The sequence below is a fragment of the Chelonoidis abingdonii genome, chromosome 1, assembly GCF_003597395.2.
Source record: "Chelonoidis abingdonii isolate Lonesome George chromosome 1, CheloAbing_2.0, whole genome shotgun sequence".
Taxonomy (NCBI): domain Eukaryota; kingdom Metazoa; phylum Chordata; order Testudines; family Testudinidae; genus Chelonoidis; species Chelonoidis abingdonii.
The window spans coordinates 222,814,447-222,830,797 of NC_133769.1; the positions used below are offsets into that span (position 1 = coordinate 222,814,447).

Consider the following 16,351-nt stretch of genomic DNA (forward strand, 5'->3'; position numbering starts at 1 on the left):
GTTATGTTTATAAACTTAAAACATGGTTTTAAAAGTTTTTAGTAAAGCAGTGGTGAAAAACAGGTTTTCCTCCAAACAAGAGATCAGAAACATGTATCTCAAGGATGTAAATGAAGCATTGTAAGCTAACACACTAGATGCCCGTTTATATACAAAGCAGACGTTGTCAAAAATATGTGAAGTCAACAAGGAAGGATTAGATGAGAAAATCAAACTATGAGTGGTTACTTGGGCTGTGTGCAAAGACAGTGCAACTTGGGGAGTATATGTATGAGGCCTGGTCTACACTATGCGTTTAAATCGATTTAATGGCCATTAAATCGATTTAACGCTGTACCCGTCCACACTGCAATGCCTTTTACATCGATATAAAGGGCTCTTTAAATCGATTTCTGTACTTCACCCCAACGAGAGGAGTAGCGCTAAATTCGATATTAACAATTCGGATTACGGTAAGTGTGGACGGAAATCGACGTTATTGGCCTCCGGCCGGTATCCCAGAGTGCAACACTGACCGCTCTGGACAGCAATCTGAACTCGGATGCAGCAGGCAGGTAAACAGGAAAAGCCCGGCGAACTTTAGAATTACATTTCCTGCTTGCCCAGTGTGGAGCTCTGATCAGCACGGGTGGCGATGCAGTCTCAAATCCAAAAAGAGCTCCAGCATGGACCGTACGGGAGATACTAGATCTGATCGCTGTATGGGGAGACAAATCTGTTGTATTCGAGCTCCGTTAGAACCGCACTGCCAAGCGTTTGAAACAACTCTCAGGTAACCAGGTGCGTGCCAGCGTAACGGGAGCCAGAGACTCAAAATGGAGTGCTCTGGAGGGAGGGGGGGAGTACTAGAGGCACTCCAGCTATCACAAGCCACGCACCATCGTCTCTTGAAAGTAATGTGCTTTGGCGTAGCTCCAATTTGTAGCTTCAACACATGTCTGGGTGGATTCAGGACCAGCTCCTCAGTTTCTTCCCCACTCACGTGAAGAAAAGGGAAGAATATTCTTGATAACTTACTGTACCTGGGATTACTGAAATGCTGTGGCTTGGAGAGCCGCGATGCTGAGCAGTTGAAGGCGTATCACTCTCTGCCTCCCTGGTGGTAGATGGATACATTGACTGATATCTGTCGTCGCCTCAGCCATGAGTGTCCTGGTGCCCTGGAGGTGAGCTGGTGGGCGTCTGGGTAATGGGAATGCTCCGTTATCCAGTAGATGGTCCAAGTTTCGGCTGGTACCGTCTTTCATTGCCTGGGCGGTTACTTCATCAGCCCCTCCGCTTTCCTGTGTAAAGAGATTTGTTCTGCTGGATGTCATGCCGGAGGCTGCTCCAACGTCTTGTTTCTTTTCATTTTTTTTCAGACAATGGGGGGGGGGCATTGCCACGGATGCAGGAATGGTTGGGGGAGGGAGCAAGGGTGCGTTGTTGAAGGGGCTCCTGTTACTGACCGGAGCAGCTGTTTGATCACTGTCTCTAATTTTTACCACTTGCCCTTTATTTGGCAGGGCTTTATTTTAAACTAGGAGGATTGACTCGTCCGTGGTCCAAATCCATTTTGCTTCAAATTTTCGGCAGGGGCACTTTGATGGACAGACAGTACAGAGAGGGAGGTTACTTATCTCTTGCGTTTATCGGCCGTTGCGGTTACGAAATATTTCGGTAACATCTCTGCTATCATTGCAACGCTGTTGCTTGCTGTGTAGCTCTGGGTATCGCCTCTCTCGCGTATCGTACCTACAGGTGCGGAAAAAAAGTGACGGGGCTCATGGTTGCCGTGCTAGGGCGTTGCGGGATCCAGGGCACCGGCGGCGAGGAATTGTCAGCTGATGTTTTTCGAGGAAGGAATGGACTGCGCATTTACAGAACCTCGCGAAAGTGATTCAACCCTGAATTCCAAGGGGCGGGGGAGACTGTGGGAACTATGGGATAGCTACGGAAGTGCTACCCACAATGCAACGCTTCAGAAATCGATGTTAGCCTCGGAGCATTGACGCACAACGCCGAATTACTGTACCTAGTGTGGCCGCATGAAATCGAATTTATAATATCAGTTTTATAAAACCGATTTTAGCAAATTCGATTTTATCCCGTAGTCACAAAATACCCTATCATGCTACACCAAGGAAGTAAACAGGCAGTGAGTTTACATTTATGAAAACGATGTCTCAGGCAGCCTTGGCTGAAATGCTGCAGAGGACTTCGGGAGTGACAAACTTCTTTAGACAGGAGATTGACTTGTTAGTTATGTTTAGTCCCTAGAGAGCATATTATGATTTTGTTTGACCTGTAACTATTTGTTTCCAATATTCCTACTCATTATGACTTGAACTTTGAATCTTTGATAATAAAAAGTTATTCTTGTTTTCACTATATTAATATCTAAATGTTGTGATATTAAGCAAGGTGCTGATCCTGAGCTGAATCATTCCTGCTGCTGTGCACAGTGTTCTTTTGGGGATGTTTCTGTGAGAGTTCAGTGGATAAGGGGCTGAACACTACATGGGAATGCTTCAGAGGGGCTATGGGACTGCAGTACACCCATTGTAACCTGCAAAATGAAATATGGGCTGGCATACCCCAGAGGAGATTGCTTGGGTTGCTAACAGGTTTGTTGTGTCAGGGAGCTGACACCCAGTTAAGCAGAAGTAAAACTTCCTCATACTAGAGGCAGGGAGTAACAAGGTGAATCACAGTCCTGGGTACCCACAGAATGATCCCATGCCCCAATCTTAGTTGGCTTCTACATACTTTTGCAATGAATATATCCCATGATTTACATTAGAAACTATTCTTATATCAGGCAGTCAGTGAATGTTTCTTTCAGCCTCTCTCAAAGTCACTAGAAGAAAAGACAGGAAATGTTCCTAAGGATTCCTCTCTCACTGATGTAGGTTTAATGTAGATTCTAACTTCAGCAGAGTTACTTCTGACTGATGCAAGTGTAAGTAAAAGGTGAACTCAGCCCTCAGCTGAGCAGTGTTAGACTAATACATGCTGTGTATCATTTCTGTTTATTAATGTGAACAGCCTGAATGTCAGAGCAGCTTAACAAATATGCAGTGAAATATTAAAAACAATAGTTAATTTTAATTTATTTGAATAACAAAAAATTTCATTATGAGGGAAAGGAGAGGAGTAAGAGGTCTCCAGGGAGAACTGGATCTAGGAAACAGAATACAAAGCATGTGTGCATGGGGCAAAGTGAATAGAAGTATTTTCCAAGAACAGTCATTGCATTCTGAACATAAGTCTCAGCATCCCATAGGCTGAATTAAGAAGAAATGGTGATAATTTGGAAGGGAATTTGAATCCTATGTTCCATATTCATCATGTCATGGGATCTTGAAGGATGAGGACTATATAAAAGAGAAAAATGAGGGAATATTTGAAACTACTGTATGTCTCTATATAACTGTGACCGAGAGTGCATGGAGTGGGAAAACAATCACATCTAATTTAAAAAAGAAATAGGTAAGCACACAAGTGCCACGTCATCTCAGAATCCTTCACTAGCCTGGAAGTTTGAAACCTGTAACAAACAGTTCCTTGCCATCTGCTGCTTCTGTTAAGTAATAAAAGTGAACACATTCTGATTGCATGTGTTCCACTGTTAAAAATGTATAGTTGAAAATCATAGAATAGCTTACCTAACCTACCCCAGGAACGCAGGAGAATAACTATGAAAGCCCCAGACAGAGGGAGAGTGTGAGCACTACTGACAGAAGAGAAGGGTCCACTGAGTTTTGCTAATGTTCATTAACAATATTTTTCACCTTCAAATTGCTGTACAAAGATAGGACTTATAGGAAAAGGCAAATTGATAAGAGAAATTCAACTGGTGTGACAGAAGAGTCATTGGAAAGAGGAATGAAGGAGGTGTTCAAGGCTAAAGAGATGTGAATATTTCGTATTAGCACAAGAGAGTACCCCAAGATTAGGTAAGTGAATTCTGGAGGAGATCTTCAGATCTTTTAGTCAAACTCCAAACAAAATCTGATTGTCCAGAGAGGCTTAGAGAAAGGAAGGAATAAGCCAATTACCTCCCATGCATTAGCACTCATTGACTTTTCTATTAAAGCTCTGTTTACTTTGGGAAAGTTGTTTCTATAAGTACTTCCTCATTGTCTTGTATATCAGATTAGTGAGCATGACATGTTCTGTTTAAATATACACATACCCTTCTCAAATATCAGTTATTGACCTCTGAGCTATTCTCTGATTACTCTATCAGTTTATTTTAATTTGGTCAAAATGTGTGCAGAAAAAAAAAACCCAGAAGGTTCTTCTGACAGGATAGTCATAAAGTATTAACTAATTCTTTCCCATTTGTGCATCCCTTAATCTTATATTTCTTCTTCTAATACACAAATATAAATATTCAAATATTTTCACTTTCTTAGTATTTTTGTGTCTACAGAAGATAAAATGAAGGTGGAAGCGAGAACACAAGCATTCAATTATCAATATTTTAATCTCTCAGTTCTATTAAATATACCAAAGCAAAGAAATTGTGGAAGAACCTCACACTATTGAACTCATCCCTCTAAAAGGTCCAAAAGGTGGGGAAAAAATTCCCGAATAAGGGGTAAAAAGTCTATTCATGCAGGAAACCTAAAATGCCAAGGGATTATTTCCTTTAGTGTAAATAGCTGTCTTTAACCTCTATTTCAGGATTATTTCTGATATCAATATTTTTCAACAATAAATGTAAGGCTATAAATGTAAATGAGTAACAACTTTCAAAACAAGGAACATTTGAAAGGGGATGTTGCACTCTATAGTGCCCAGGGACAGCAGTACACAGTTTATTACTTTGAATCACAGGCTTAGTTAAATGCTTGGTTAACCAAACAGTTCAAGGCCCTTCACTATGTAAACAATAACTTTACAGAAGATAGGGAGCTAAATTCCTTTAGGGCCTGCTCTATGCCCCTGTGCAGTCAAAAGTGAATCTGGCCTGATATCTCTCAGGTGAGTTCAAATATTAGCACAGAATGGTAAAGGGCCTTCCCAAATTCATGCAATTGCCATCTCTCTCACCACTTGTTGTGTGTTCCTTTGCTTTCCCTAGCAGCTGAGTCTCTGAGTGGAAATTGATATTCAAGGTTATGGAGGAAAAGGTAGGGATTTATACCTGTGAACTTTCCTGAAAGCCTAGCCTTGACTTTACAGTTACTCTCCAGTCACTCACTCACTCACTCATGCCCGTCACCCCAATTGAGGTATGGGCTGCCAACAGCAGATCTCCAGAGTCCTCTATCCTGGGCCATTTGCTCTAGCTGGTTCCAGGCATAGCCCATTTTTTTGCTATCAGCCTGAAGGTCGCGTCGCCAGGTATTTCTTGGATGGCCTCTTTTCCACTTGCCTTGGGGGTTCCACTGCAGTGCCTGTCTGGTGATGTTAGTTGGCTGCTTGCGTAGTGTATGTCCTATCCAACCCCACTCACAGATCCACCTTCTCCTTCTGAATTTCTTCCTCTGCTGGGAGTTGACGGGGTCCTCCCAAGAGTGGATGTTAACTGTATGTGTCCGGCAGCGGATCTGGAAATCCCTTCGAGCCAGCTATTAATGAAGGTTGGATTTCCTGATGGTGTGTTTGGTTGTCCTCCAGGTTTTAGCTCCATACAGTAGGAATGATTCACATTGGAGTTGAACAGTCGAATTTTTATTGCCAAAGACAGCTCTCTGGAGCTCCCGAATGTTCTTGAGCTGTAAAAGGCTGCTCTTGCTTACCGAATCCTTAACTTGAGATCGTGTCGTGTGCCACCCTGCTGGTCGATGATGCTACCTAGGTAGGTGACGGACTGCACTTCTTCCAGAGGCTTCCATTCAGTGTGACTGGGTCATTGGATGAATTAATCCTGAAGATCTTGGTCTTGTCCTGTGAATGTTGAAGCCAACCTGTGAGACGTGGCTGCCACTACGTTGGTCTTTCTTTTGCATCTGCTGTTGTACTGTCGAAGGATGCAGGCCTGTCGCAAAGTCCAGGTCATCAAGCTGGGTCCAACGTCCACTGGATTCCATTCCTACACTCGTAAGTGGATGTCTTCATAATCCAGTCGATGATGAGGAGAAAGAGAGGTGATGAACAAACACCTTGTCTGACTCCAGTTTGCACCTGGAAGCTGTTAGTGAGCTTGCCCTCCTGGATCCTCCGTGTATCACCATCATATGAGTTCTTGATCAGATTGACTACCTTTGCTGGATGCCGTAGTGCCGAAGGAGCTTCTAGAGGGTCCTCGTCCACACAATCGATGCTTCTCATAGTCAACAAAATGATGTACAACGAGGAGTCCACTCTCAGACTGCTCGGACTATGATGCGAAGCGTTGCTTATTTCTGTCCGGCATGATATTTCTCCAGAAACCTGCCGTCACTGTAACTGTGATGATGGCATCCTTCATCAATGTCCTCTAAGGGACTTTGTTGAAAGACCTTCCCTGGCATGACAGATTGTGATTCTCTATAATTAGACAGTTGCATAAAAGGTCCTTGTTCTACGTTTGATGAGATATCCCTTCTTTCCAGTCTGCCAGAATCATTCTTCTTCCCATATCTTCTCAAAGAGGGGTACAACATTTCCACTGAAGCATCCAGGTCTCACTTCAGGCCTCTGCTGGGATAAATCACGGTCCCTCGCTCTTTCTTCATCAATGGTGACGGTTTTTCTTATCTCATCACTGGTTGGTTTATCAGCAATTAATTGGGGAGGTCCTCGAGTTCTGGGTTTTATGTTCTTGGGATTTGGTAGTGCTGGTCTGTTCAGGAGTTCCTCAAAGTGCTCTCGCCATCATCATCTGTTGTTTTTCCTGTTATAGACTTTCCCTGCTTGTCTTTAACGGACGTTCTGGCTTTGCTGAACTTTCCAGACAGTCTCTTGGTAGTATCATACAGCTGTTTCATGTTACTGCTGTATGCTGCCTGCTCCGCTTCTCTGCTGTCAGTTCATCACATAATCTCTCTTATCCTTCCTACTATATTCCTCTTCAACGCTCTGTGGGCCTCAGCCATACTCTTTTTGAGCTTTGGCCTTTGCTGCTCTAGTCCTGCTGTTGTTGACTGCTGCCTTCTTCTTCTTTCTGTCTTCTATCTTGGTCAAGGTCTCTGCTGCGATCCACTCTTTCTGCTGGTGTTTCTTAATTCCAAGCACTTCCTGACATACTGACCTAAGTGTCTCTCTCTCTTTCTGCCATCTGTTTAGTACATTGTCTTCCTCTTCCTCAGACCGATCCTGTAATACTGAAAATTATTTTCAGATTAGCCAAAATCTTCCTTGGTCTATATGGTCCTTCAGAGGCTGACGTTGTAACTTCACTCTTCTGTCTGACGTATCTATCCAGTTATTCTTCAGGTTTCAGCTTCATCTGGCCACCACTAAGTGATTGGTCGGACGAGCCGTGTCTGCTTCTCTTCTAACTCTTAGGTCGCAATGGATCTTCTAAAACTCTTGCTAATGCAGACATGGTCGATCTGATTTTCTGTTGTGCCTGCTGGTGATACCCAGGTACTCTTGTAGATCGCTTTGTGAGGGAAAGATGCTACCCCGTTGACCAGGTTTGTTAAGTGGCACCAGATCCCAAAATTCTCTCATATCACTCATCTCACGCCCAGAGCGTGGGTCCCCATGACTTGCTCGTATCCTGTGTTGTCAGGTCCAATTTTGGCATTAAAGTCTCCCATAAGGATGATGATGTCTTTGTCTGGGAGAATCTCTAATATTTTCTGGAGTCTGTTGTAAAAGTAATCTATGTCCTCCTCTTCGCTGTTATTAGTTGGAGCGTAGCACTGAACAACATTCATCTTAATCCTCTTCATTTTATTTCTGAAGGATGCTGTGATGATCCTGGGACCATGTGCCTCCCAACCAATCAGTGCTCTCTGTGCCTACTTGGACAACATGAAGCCTACTCCCTGTGTGTGGGGTGCGTCGCTCTCTTCATGTCCTGAATACACCAACAGCTCTCCTGTCAACAGTCGTCTCTGTCCAGCTTGTGTCCATCTTCTTTCGCTAATGCCTAATAGGGTCAGACTGTTGCTCCTCATCTCTGCTGCAACCTGTGCCGTCTTTCCTCACTCGTACGTGGTCCTCACGTTCCATGTGCCTATGGTAATCCTCCTGGTTGCAAGAAGGGTAATTGGCTTAGTGGCTTCCTCATGGCTTTCACCAGCCAGCGTCATGCATCTTCGAGTTGAAGACCCTTCTTTTACCAGGGTAAAAGTCTCTGTTGTCTCTATTGTTGGCGTTTCTGTAGCAGGTTGATTTTTTACGGGGTGGAGTTGCTAGCCCCACGCCCAACCCACCTCCTTTACCCTGACTTGGGACAGGCAGCTGGCCCCAAAGGACCTCTCTGGTGGAGTTTTACTCTCCAGTACTAGAACACAATACTGTTGGAACATTATTATAAGCCAGCGTTTCTCAAACAGGGGTCGCCACTTGTGTAGGGAAAGACCATAGTGGGCCGGGCTGGTGTCCACAGGTCTGGCCAATTGTGGCTCCCACTGGCCACAGATCGCTGCTCCAGGCCAATGAGAGCTGCTGGAAGCGGTGCGGGCCAAGAGACTTACTGGCCATTGCTTCCAGCAGTTCCCATTGCCCCGGAGCAGTGATCCACGGCCAGTGAGAGCCGCGATCGGCTAGACCTATGGATGGGGCAGGTAAACACACCAGCCTGGCCCACCAGGGGCTTTCCCTACACAAGCGGCAACTCCTGTTTGAGAAACCCTGTTATAAGTTATACTTAATTTGGACCCTTAGCGTATGTCTACACTACCCGCCAGATCGGCAAGTAGCAATCAATCTATCGGGGATCAATTTATCACGTGTAAAGTAGATGTGATAAATCGATCTCTGATCACTATCCTCTCGACTGCTGAAATCTAGCTCAGTGAGAGGTGGAAGCAAAGTTGATGGGGGAGCCACGGCAGTCAATCCTGCGCCGCGAGGATGCGAAGTAAATAATTCTAAGTCGATCCAATATACGTCGACTTCAGCTACGCTATTCTCAAAGCTGAGGTTGCATATGTTAGATCAATTCCCCCCCCCTCCGCCCCCTCCCAGTGTAGACCAGGCCTTACAATAAATAAAATAAAAAATGCCAAAGTGTTAGGCATGGATGAGATCATTTAGCCTAATGTAGAGCTCATGTGAAAAGAATGTTTCCACATGCCTGAGCAGCCTCAGACTGCCATAAGGGTTTATACAGTTAATAAAATGTGAGGTGCCTTTTCCATACCCAACCTGACTGCTGCATACTTGCTAAATATTAATAACAAAAGAAAAAATACACTCTTATTTTCAAATGCTTGTGTATATTTTAATTGACTCACTTATGAAAAAAAAGAAAGGTTTACAGTTTTGTGAAATTGTACATTAGTTTTATCAACTACAAAAACAGTTGGAAAGTCTTTCAAAACCTGAGGCTCCATCAGAGTCTCCCCCTTCAGATTTCTTAAAAGATGTTTGATTCCTGATGACTTTTCTCCTTTCTCTCACTGAGGAACCAGCTTTCTGATGCTCTGGGCCTCTCTGACACTTTCTTTGAATTCCTTTCTATAACACTCCTATGTAGTAAGAAAGGTCATAAGGCCAATTCACCCCAAGAACTGAATGGGTTGCTTTCCTCCCCTGCCTGCCCAGGAAGGGAATGAAATCCCAGACTTGAGATCTGAACGCAAAGCTCTTGCATGATAACACTAAACCCTGGTCATTTACAAAAAGAGTTATTTGAAATGAAGATTAAAAATAGGCAAAGCTGCTTGTCTCTTCGATATGGAAAACATGAAACTGAACCTAGCCTCTTTTTTACAGGTTTCAGAGTAGCTGTCGTGTCAGTCTGTATCCGCAAAAAGAACAGGAGTACTTATAGCACCTTAGAGACTAACAAATTTATTTCACCCTGAGCTTTCGTGAGCTACAGCTCACTTCTTCGGATGCTTTTTCTTATATGCTTGATTCACATCACAGCTTTCAATTGTGAGATGGTCTTGATCCTTTTTAACCTTTTATTAACAGCTCTGAACAAAAATGCGATATGAAAATTAAATTATTACTGGCATACAGATTCCATGCACCAAAGTATACAGTAAACCATTGTTTAAATTACAAGGAGAATTGATGTATTTAACTATCTCTCAATGAAACCACACACTTCAGCATTGTCCAGGTTATGCCACTCAGCCTGCATTTATGTCATCATGTATCACCCTGTCAAAGGTTCCCCCAGTTTGTTCGCATGTAATAATTATATAGCTTTCTTCATCAGTCTTCTTCTGAGGGAGGGCTTTGCCTCTATTACCACAGAAGCTGACAGCATGTAGAGAAGCTGTTTTGTTATGTAAGTTGTCAGCGGTAACTAGAGAGTTAAGATGGTCATTCTTTACACAGAGAGATATGTCTCTGGAAATACTGATCAGACTACCGAGCTGTCTGCTGTAGCTAGGTGCATGCTCTGGTTTGTATGCAGTTAGGTAATTGTATTTTATGCATAAGAAAAATAATCTTATTTAACACAAGTTCTCCTTAGGTTAATGTGAAGACACAGCAGGTAATCCTCTGCAATCCTTTCCAGGTGCCTTTGTCACTGTTGCTCCTACAAAAGAAAAGGTGTAGCAATTTGTTGTCCCTGCCAAATTTCAGCATAGGCAACTACATTAAATCTACCCAAATCTGCATTTGATAGTAGTGTTGCTGTGCACTGTTGAACAGCTTCTCCCTTCTGCTCCAGAGGTGGCTGCATTTCAGCAGTGACTGATATGGTTCCATTAGGTAGTATATAGTTTGTAAAAAGTAGAGGAATCCTAAAAGATAAGAAGCACTACATATGGGTAAGACTCTATGATTAGAATAGAAACTGCATGTGCATATGCTTTCTTGAGAGCTACAAATGAATATTTGAATGGAAGCCACACTTACAGTTACACAGGGCAAAATCTATTCTGTCACACAAAATATAAATAGCTAGCTAGCTTCTGCACATAGACTTTAAGGCCAGAAGGGACTATCATGTTCATCTTGTCTGACCTCCTGTATGTTGCAGGCTCCAGAACCTCACCCACTAACACCCGTCATAGACACCTAACCTCTGGCTGAGTTACTGAAATCCTCAAATCATGATTTAAAGATTTCAAGTTACAGAGAATCCAACATTTACATTAATTTAAACCAGCAAGTGACTCTTGTCCCATGTTGCAGAGGAAGGGGAAAAACTCCCAGAGTCTTGGTCATTCTGACCTGGAGGAAAATTCCTTCCTGACACCAAATATGGTGATCAGTTAGACCCTGAGCATGTTGACAAGACCCACCAGACACCTGGGAAAGAATTCTTTGTAGTAACTCCAAGCCCTCCCCATCTAGTGCCTCATCTCCAGCTGTTGGGATTTTTGCTACTAGCAATCACAGATGGGCCACGTGCCATTGTAGGCAATCTCATCATATCATCCCCTCCGTAAACTTACCAAGTTCAGTCTTGAACCCAGTTAGTGTTTATTTTGTGCCAGTTTGTGTTGTTCCCCCCACCCCTCACACACACACACACTGCTCCCCTTGGGAGGCTATTTCAGAACGTCACTCCTCTGATGATTAGAAACCTTTGCTTGATTTCAAACTTAAATTTGTAGATGGCCAGTTTATATCCATTGTTTATGTTTCTTCCTGATGCAAAGCCACCCCCTTTGTGGACTGTAATTCCCTGTAGGCCATGTTGTCAGTTGCCCCTCCCTTCGTCAGAGCAGATAATCATTTTGCGCCTTTTTTCAGCCCAGACGCCATAGCACAGGGATCATGGAGCCCACTCAGATCACCGCAGCAATTATGAGCACTGTAAACACCACACACATTATCCTGGAGCATATGCAGAACCAGAACCTGCCAAAGCAAAACCAGGCGAGGAGGTGACAGCAACGCAGGGACGAGAGTGATGAGGACATAGACATGGACATAGACTTCTTGCAAAGTACAGGCCCCCAGCAATGTGCACATCGTGGTGTTAATAGGGCAGGTTCCGCTGATTCTGGGCCTGGGAAACAAGCACAGACTGGTGGCACTGCATAGTGTTGCAGGTCTGGGACGATTCCCAGTGGCTGTGAAACTTTCGCATGCATAAGGGCACTTTCATAAAGCTTTGTGACTTGCTTTCCCCTGCCCTGAAGCACCAGAATACCAAGATAAGAGCAGCCCTCACAGCTGAGAAGTGAGTGGCGATAGCCCTGTGGAAGCTTGCAATGCCAGACAGCTACCGGTCAGTCGGGAATCAATTTGGAATGGGCAAATCTACTGTGGGGGCTGCTATGATCCAAGTAGCCAATGCAATCAAAGAGCTGCTGATATCAAGGGTGGGGACTCTGGGAAATGTGCACAGTGGATGGCTTTGCTGCAATGGGATTCCCTAACTGTGGTGGGGCGATAACCGGAACCCATATCCCTACCTTGGCACCGGAGCACCAAGCCAGCGAGTACATAAACCGAAAGGGGTACTTCTCAATGGTGCTACAAGCACTGGTGGATCACAAGGGACATTTCACCAACATCAACTTGGGATGGCCAGGAAAGATACATGACACTTGCATCTTCAAGAACTCTGGTCTGTTTCAAAAGCTGCAGGAAGGGACTTTCTTCCCAGACCAGAAAATAACCATTGGGGATGCAGAAATGCCTATAGTTATCCTTGGGGACCCATCCTACCCCTTAATGCCATGGCTCATGAAGTCATACATAGACAGCCTGGACAGTAGTCAGGAGCTGTTCAACTATAGGCTGAACAAGTGCAGAATGGTGGTAGAATGTGCATTTGGACATTTAAAAGCTCGCTGGTGCAGTTTACTTACTCAGCTAGACCTCAGCGAAACCAATATTCCCATTGTTATTACTGCCTGCTCTGCGCTCCACAATATCTGTGAGAGTAAGGGGGAGACATTTACGGTGGGGTGGGAGGTTGAGGCAAATCGCCTGGCCACTGATTATGTGCAGCCAGACACCAAGGCGGTTAAAAGTGTACAGGAAGGTGTGGTGCACAGCTTTGAAAACCAGTTTCATGACTGGCCAGGCTACGGTGTGAAAGTTCTGTTTGTTTCTCCGTGATGAAATGCCTCCCTCTCCCCGTTCATTCTACTTCCCTGTAAGCTAGCCATCCTCCCCTCCCACCTTTGATCACTGGTGGCAGAGACAATAAAGTCATTGTTGCTTCACATTCATGCATTGTTTATTAATTCATCACACAGATGGGGGGAAACTGCCAAGGTATCCCAGGACAGTTGGGGGAGGAGGGAAGCACTGCGTGGGATTGGGGAGGAGAGAAGGACAAGGCCACACTGCACTTTAAAACTTTAAAACTTATTGAAGGCCAGCCTTCTGTTGCTTGGGCAATCCTCTGGGGTGGAGTGGCTGGGTGGCCGGAGGCTCCCCCATCACGTTCTTGGGTGTCTGGGTGAGGAGCCTATGAAACTTGGAGAGAAGAACTGTTGGTTACATAGGGACTGTAGCGGTAGTCTGTGCTTCTGCTGCCTTTCTTGCAGCACAAGCATATGCTGGAGCATATGAGTTTGATCTTCCAGCAGCCTGAGCATCGACTCTTGCCTTCTGTCAGCAAGCTGACATCACCTATCATCTTCAGCCCATCACTTACTCTCTTCAGCCCGCTCCTTACTCTCTTCAGCCTGCAACATCTCCTCATGTTCATATTGCGCTTTCCTGCACTCTGATGTTGTCTTCCTCCATGCATTCTACTGTGCTCTGTCAGTATGGGAGGACAGCAGGAGCTCAGAGAACATTTCATCCTGAGTGTGTTTTTTTTTGCCTTCATATCTTCACTAGCCTCTGCGAAGGAGAAACATTTGTAGCTGGTGGAGGAAAAGGGAGAGTGGTAGTTAAAAAGACACATTTTAGAGAAAAATGGGTACACTCTTTCATGTTAAACTTTGCTGTTCATATTACGCAGCACATGTGCTTTCATTACAAGGTCGCATTTTGCCTCTTGTATAGAAGGCCCGTCAGTTTGGTGTGAGAGATCACTCACACTTCACCCCCCCCCCCCGCCATCGCATGGCTAAACAGAGGGGAACATTTCTATTCAGTCACACCAACAGCTGAGCAGGAACGGACACCTCTGAATGTCCCTTAATAAAAGCACCCTATTTAACCCAGGTGACCATGAATGATATCACTCTCTCCTGAGGATAAACACAACTAGATAAAGAACAGATGTTTTTTGAATGCCAGCAAACATCGGACCATGATGCTGTCATGCTTTGCTATGCAATGATTCCCGACTAAGTGCTACTGGCCTGGCATGTTATAAAGTGTTCCTACATGGAGACAGAATAAGGCTGCCCTTCCCAGAAAACCTTTTGCAAAGGCTTTGGGAGTGACATCTAGGGCCATGGCTACACTTACAGCTGTAACAGCGCTGGGAGTTACAGCTGTGCTTCGTACAGCTGTGTAGGGAAAGTGCTGCAGTTTGGCACACTGACAGCTACCAGCGCTGCAGTGTGGCCACATTTGCAGCATTTGCAGCGCCCGTTGGAGATGGTGCATTATGGCAGCTATCCAGCGTTCAAGTGGCTGCAATTGTGCTTTTATTTTAAAAGGTGGGGGGGAGTGTGACAGGAGCGTGGGGGAGACAGAGAGAGTGGATTTTGGAGGTGACACTGTGTCAGCTCCCTGCCTTGCAAGTTTAAGGACTGGAAGATACACAGCATCAATTTCAATTCATTTAAAAGTTTCGATCCTTCCTCTCCGCCTCTCTTATTCACTAAATGCAAATAGCCTTCAGCCCAGATAAGCAGCTGCTCAAAAGGACTCCCCCCTTCCGCCCCACGCGTGTGCTTCTTCTCCTCAAGCAAACACCTATGCTGTGAACATTCCAAGAAATCCCCCTGCCTGCCTCTGCTCGAGCAAACGAGCTGTGTTTGTTTTTTAGATAAGCAGCTCTGGGAGCCCGGAGTTCACAACAAAACAGCAGAGTGGCTGAACAGGCATTCTGGGATACCTCCGAATATCTCGGAGGCCAATTACAGCACTTTTGGTGGCCACACTTGCGGAGCAGTGCTGCATCACCAGTGCTGCAATCCTTATACCCGAGGCAGAGCAGGAGTACAACCAATGCTGCAGCCAGGGAGATGCAGCACTGTATGTGCCTTGCAAGTGTGGACAGTGAGTAAGTTGCAGTCCTGTAAACCCAGCACCAGTGCTGCAACTCTCCAGTGTAGCCAAGCCCTAGGAGAGCTTTATGGAGATGTCCCTGGAAAATTTCTGCTCCATCCCCATACACGTTAACAGACTTTTCCAGTAGCTGTACTAGCCATGAATGCCAGGGCAAATTAATCATTAAACACGCTTGTGTTTAAACCATGTGTAATATTTATGAAGGCACATTCACCGGTGGTCCCTTCTCCACCTTCAGGGTCCGGGACGCAGCCTTGGGTGGATTTGGGGCTTACTGGCTTCAGGTCCAGGTTGAAAAATATATCTTGACTGTTGGAGAAACTGGTTTCTTCACTTCCATGCTGTGAGCTATCTTCAATCTCTTCATCATCCTCTTCCTCATCCCCAAAACCGGCTTCCTTGTTGCGTGATTCTCCATTGATGGAGTCAAAGCACAGGGTTGGGGTAATGGTGGCTGCACCCCCTAGCATGGCATGCAGCTCAGCATATAAGTGGCATGTTCAGGGCTCTGATCTGGAGAGGCCATTTGGCTCTCTGGTTTTTACGTAGGCTTGCATTAGCTCCTTAATTTTCACGGGGCACTGCTGTGCATCCCTGTTATGGCCTCCATCTTTCATGCCCTTTGAAAGGTTTTCTGCTTTGGCATTTCATTTACTGCAACAGAGTTCAGCTAGTGTGGATTTGTCTCCCTATATGGCGAGCAGATCCCATACCTCCCGTTCGGTCCATGCTGGAGCTCTTTTGTGATCCTGGGACTCCATCATGGTCACCTCTGCTGATGAGATCTGCATTCACCTGCACCTTGCCATGCTGGCCAAACAGGAAATGAGATTCAAAAGTTCATGGGCCTTTTCCTGTCTACCTGGCCAGTGCATCTGAGTTGAGAGCACTGTCCAGAGCGGTCACAATGGAGCACTCTGAGATAGCTCCCAGAGGCCAATACCGTCGAATTGCATCCACACTACCCCAAATTCGACCTGGAAAGGCCGATTTCAGTGCTAATCCCCTTGTTGGAGGGGGAGAAAAGAAATCGACTTAAAGAGCCCTTTAAGTCAGAAAAAAGGGCTTCGTCGTGTGGATGGGTCCAGGGTTAAATTGAGGTAATGTTGCTAAATTTGACCTAAAATCACAGTGTATACCAGGCCCCAATCTGAGAACTTTGCTTAGACACTCAAACTCAATTGTTGTCAGAAAA

General features: G+C 45.0%; 1 pseudogene; it reads right to left on the minus strand.

Annotated features, from left to right (window-relative positions):
• Positions 1-13,610: 13,610 nt before the first annotated feature.
• LOC142046304 (uncharacterized) lies at positions 13,611-16,127 on the minus strand (annotated as a pseudogene).
• Positions 16,128-16,351: the final 224 nt, after the last annotated feature.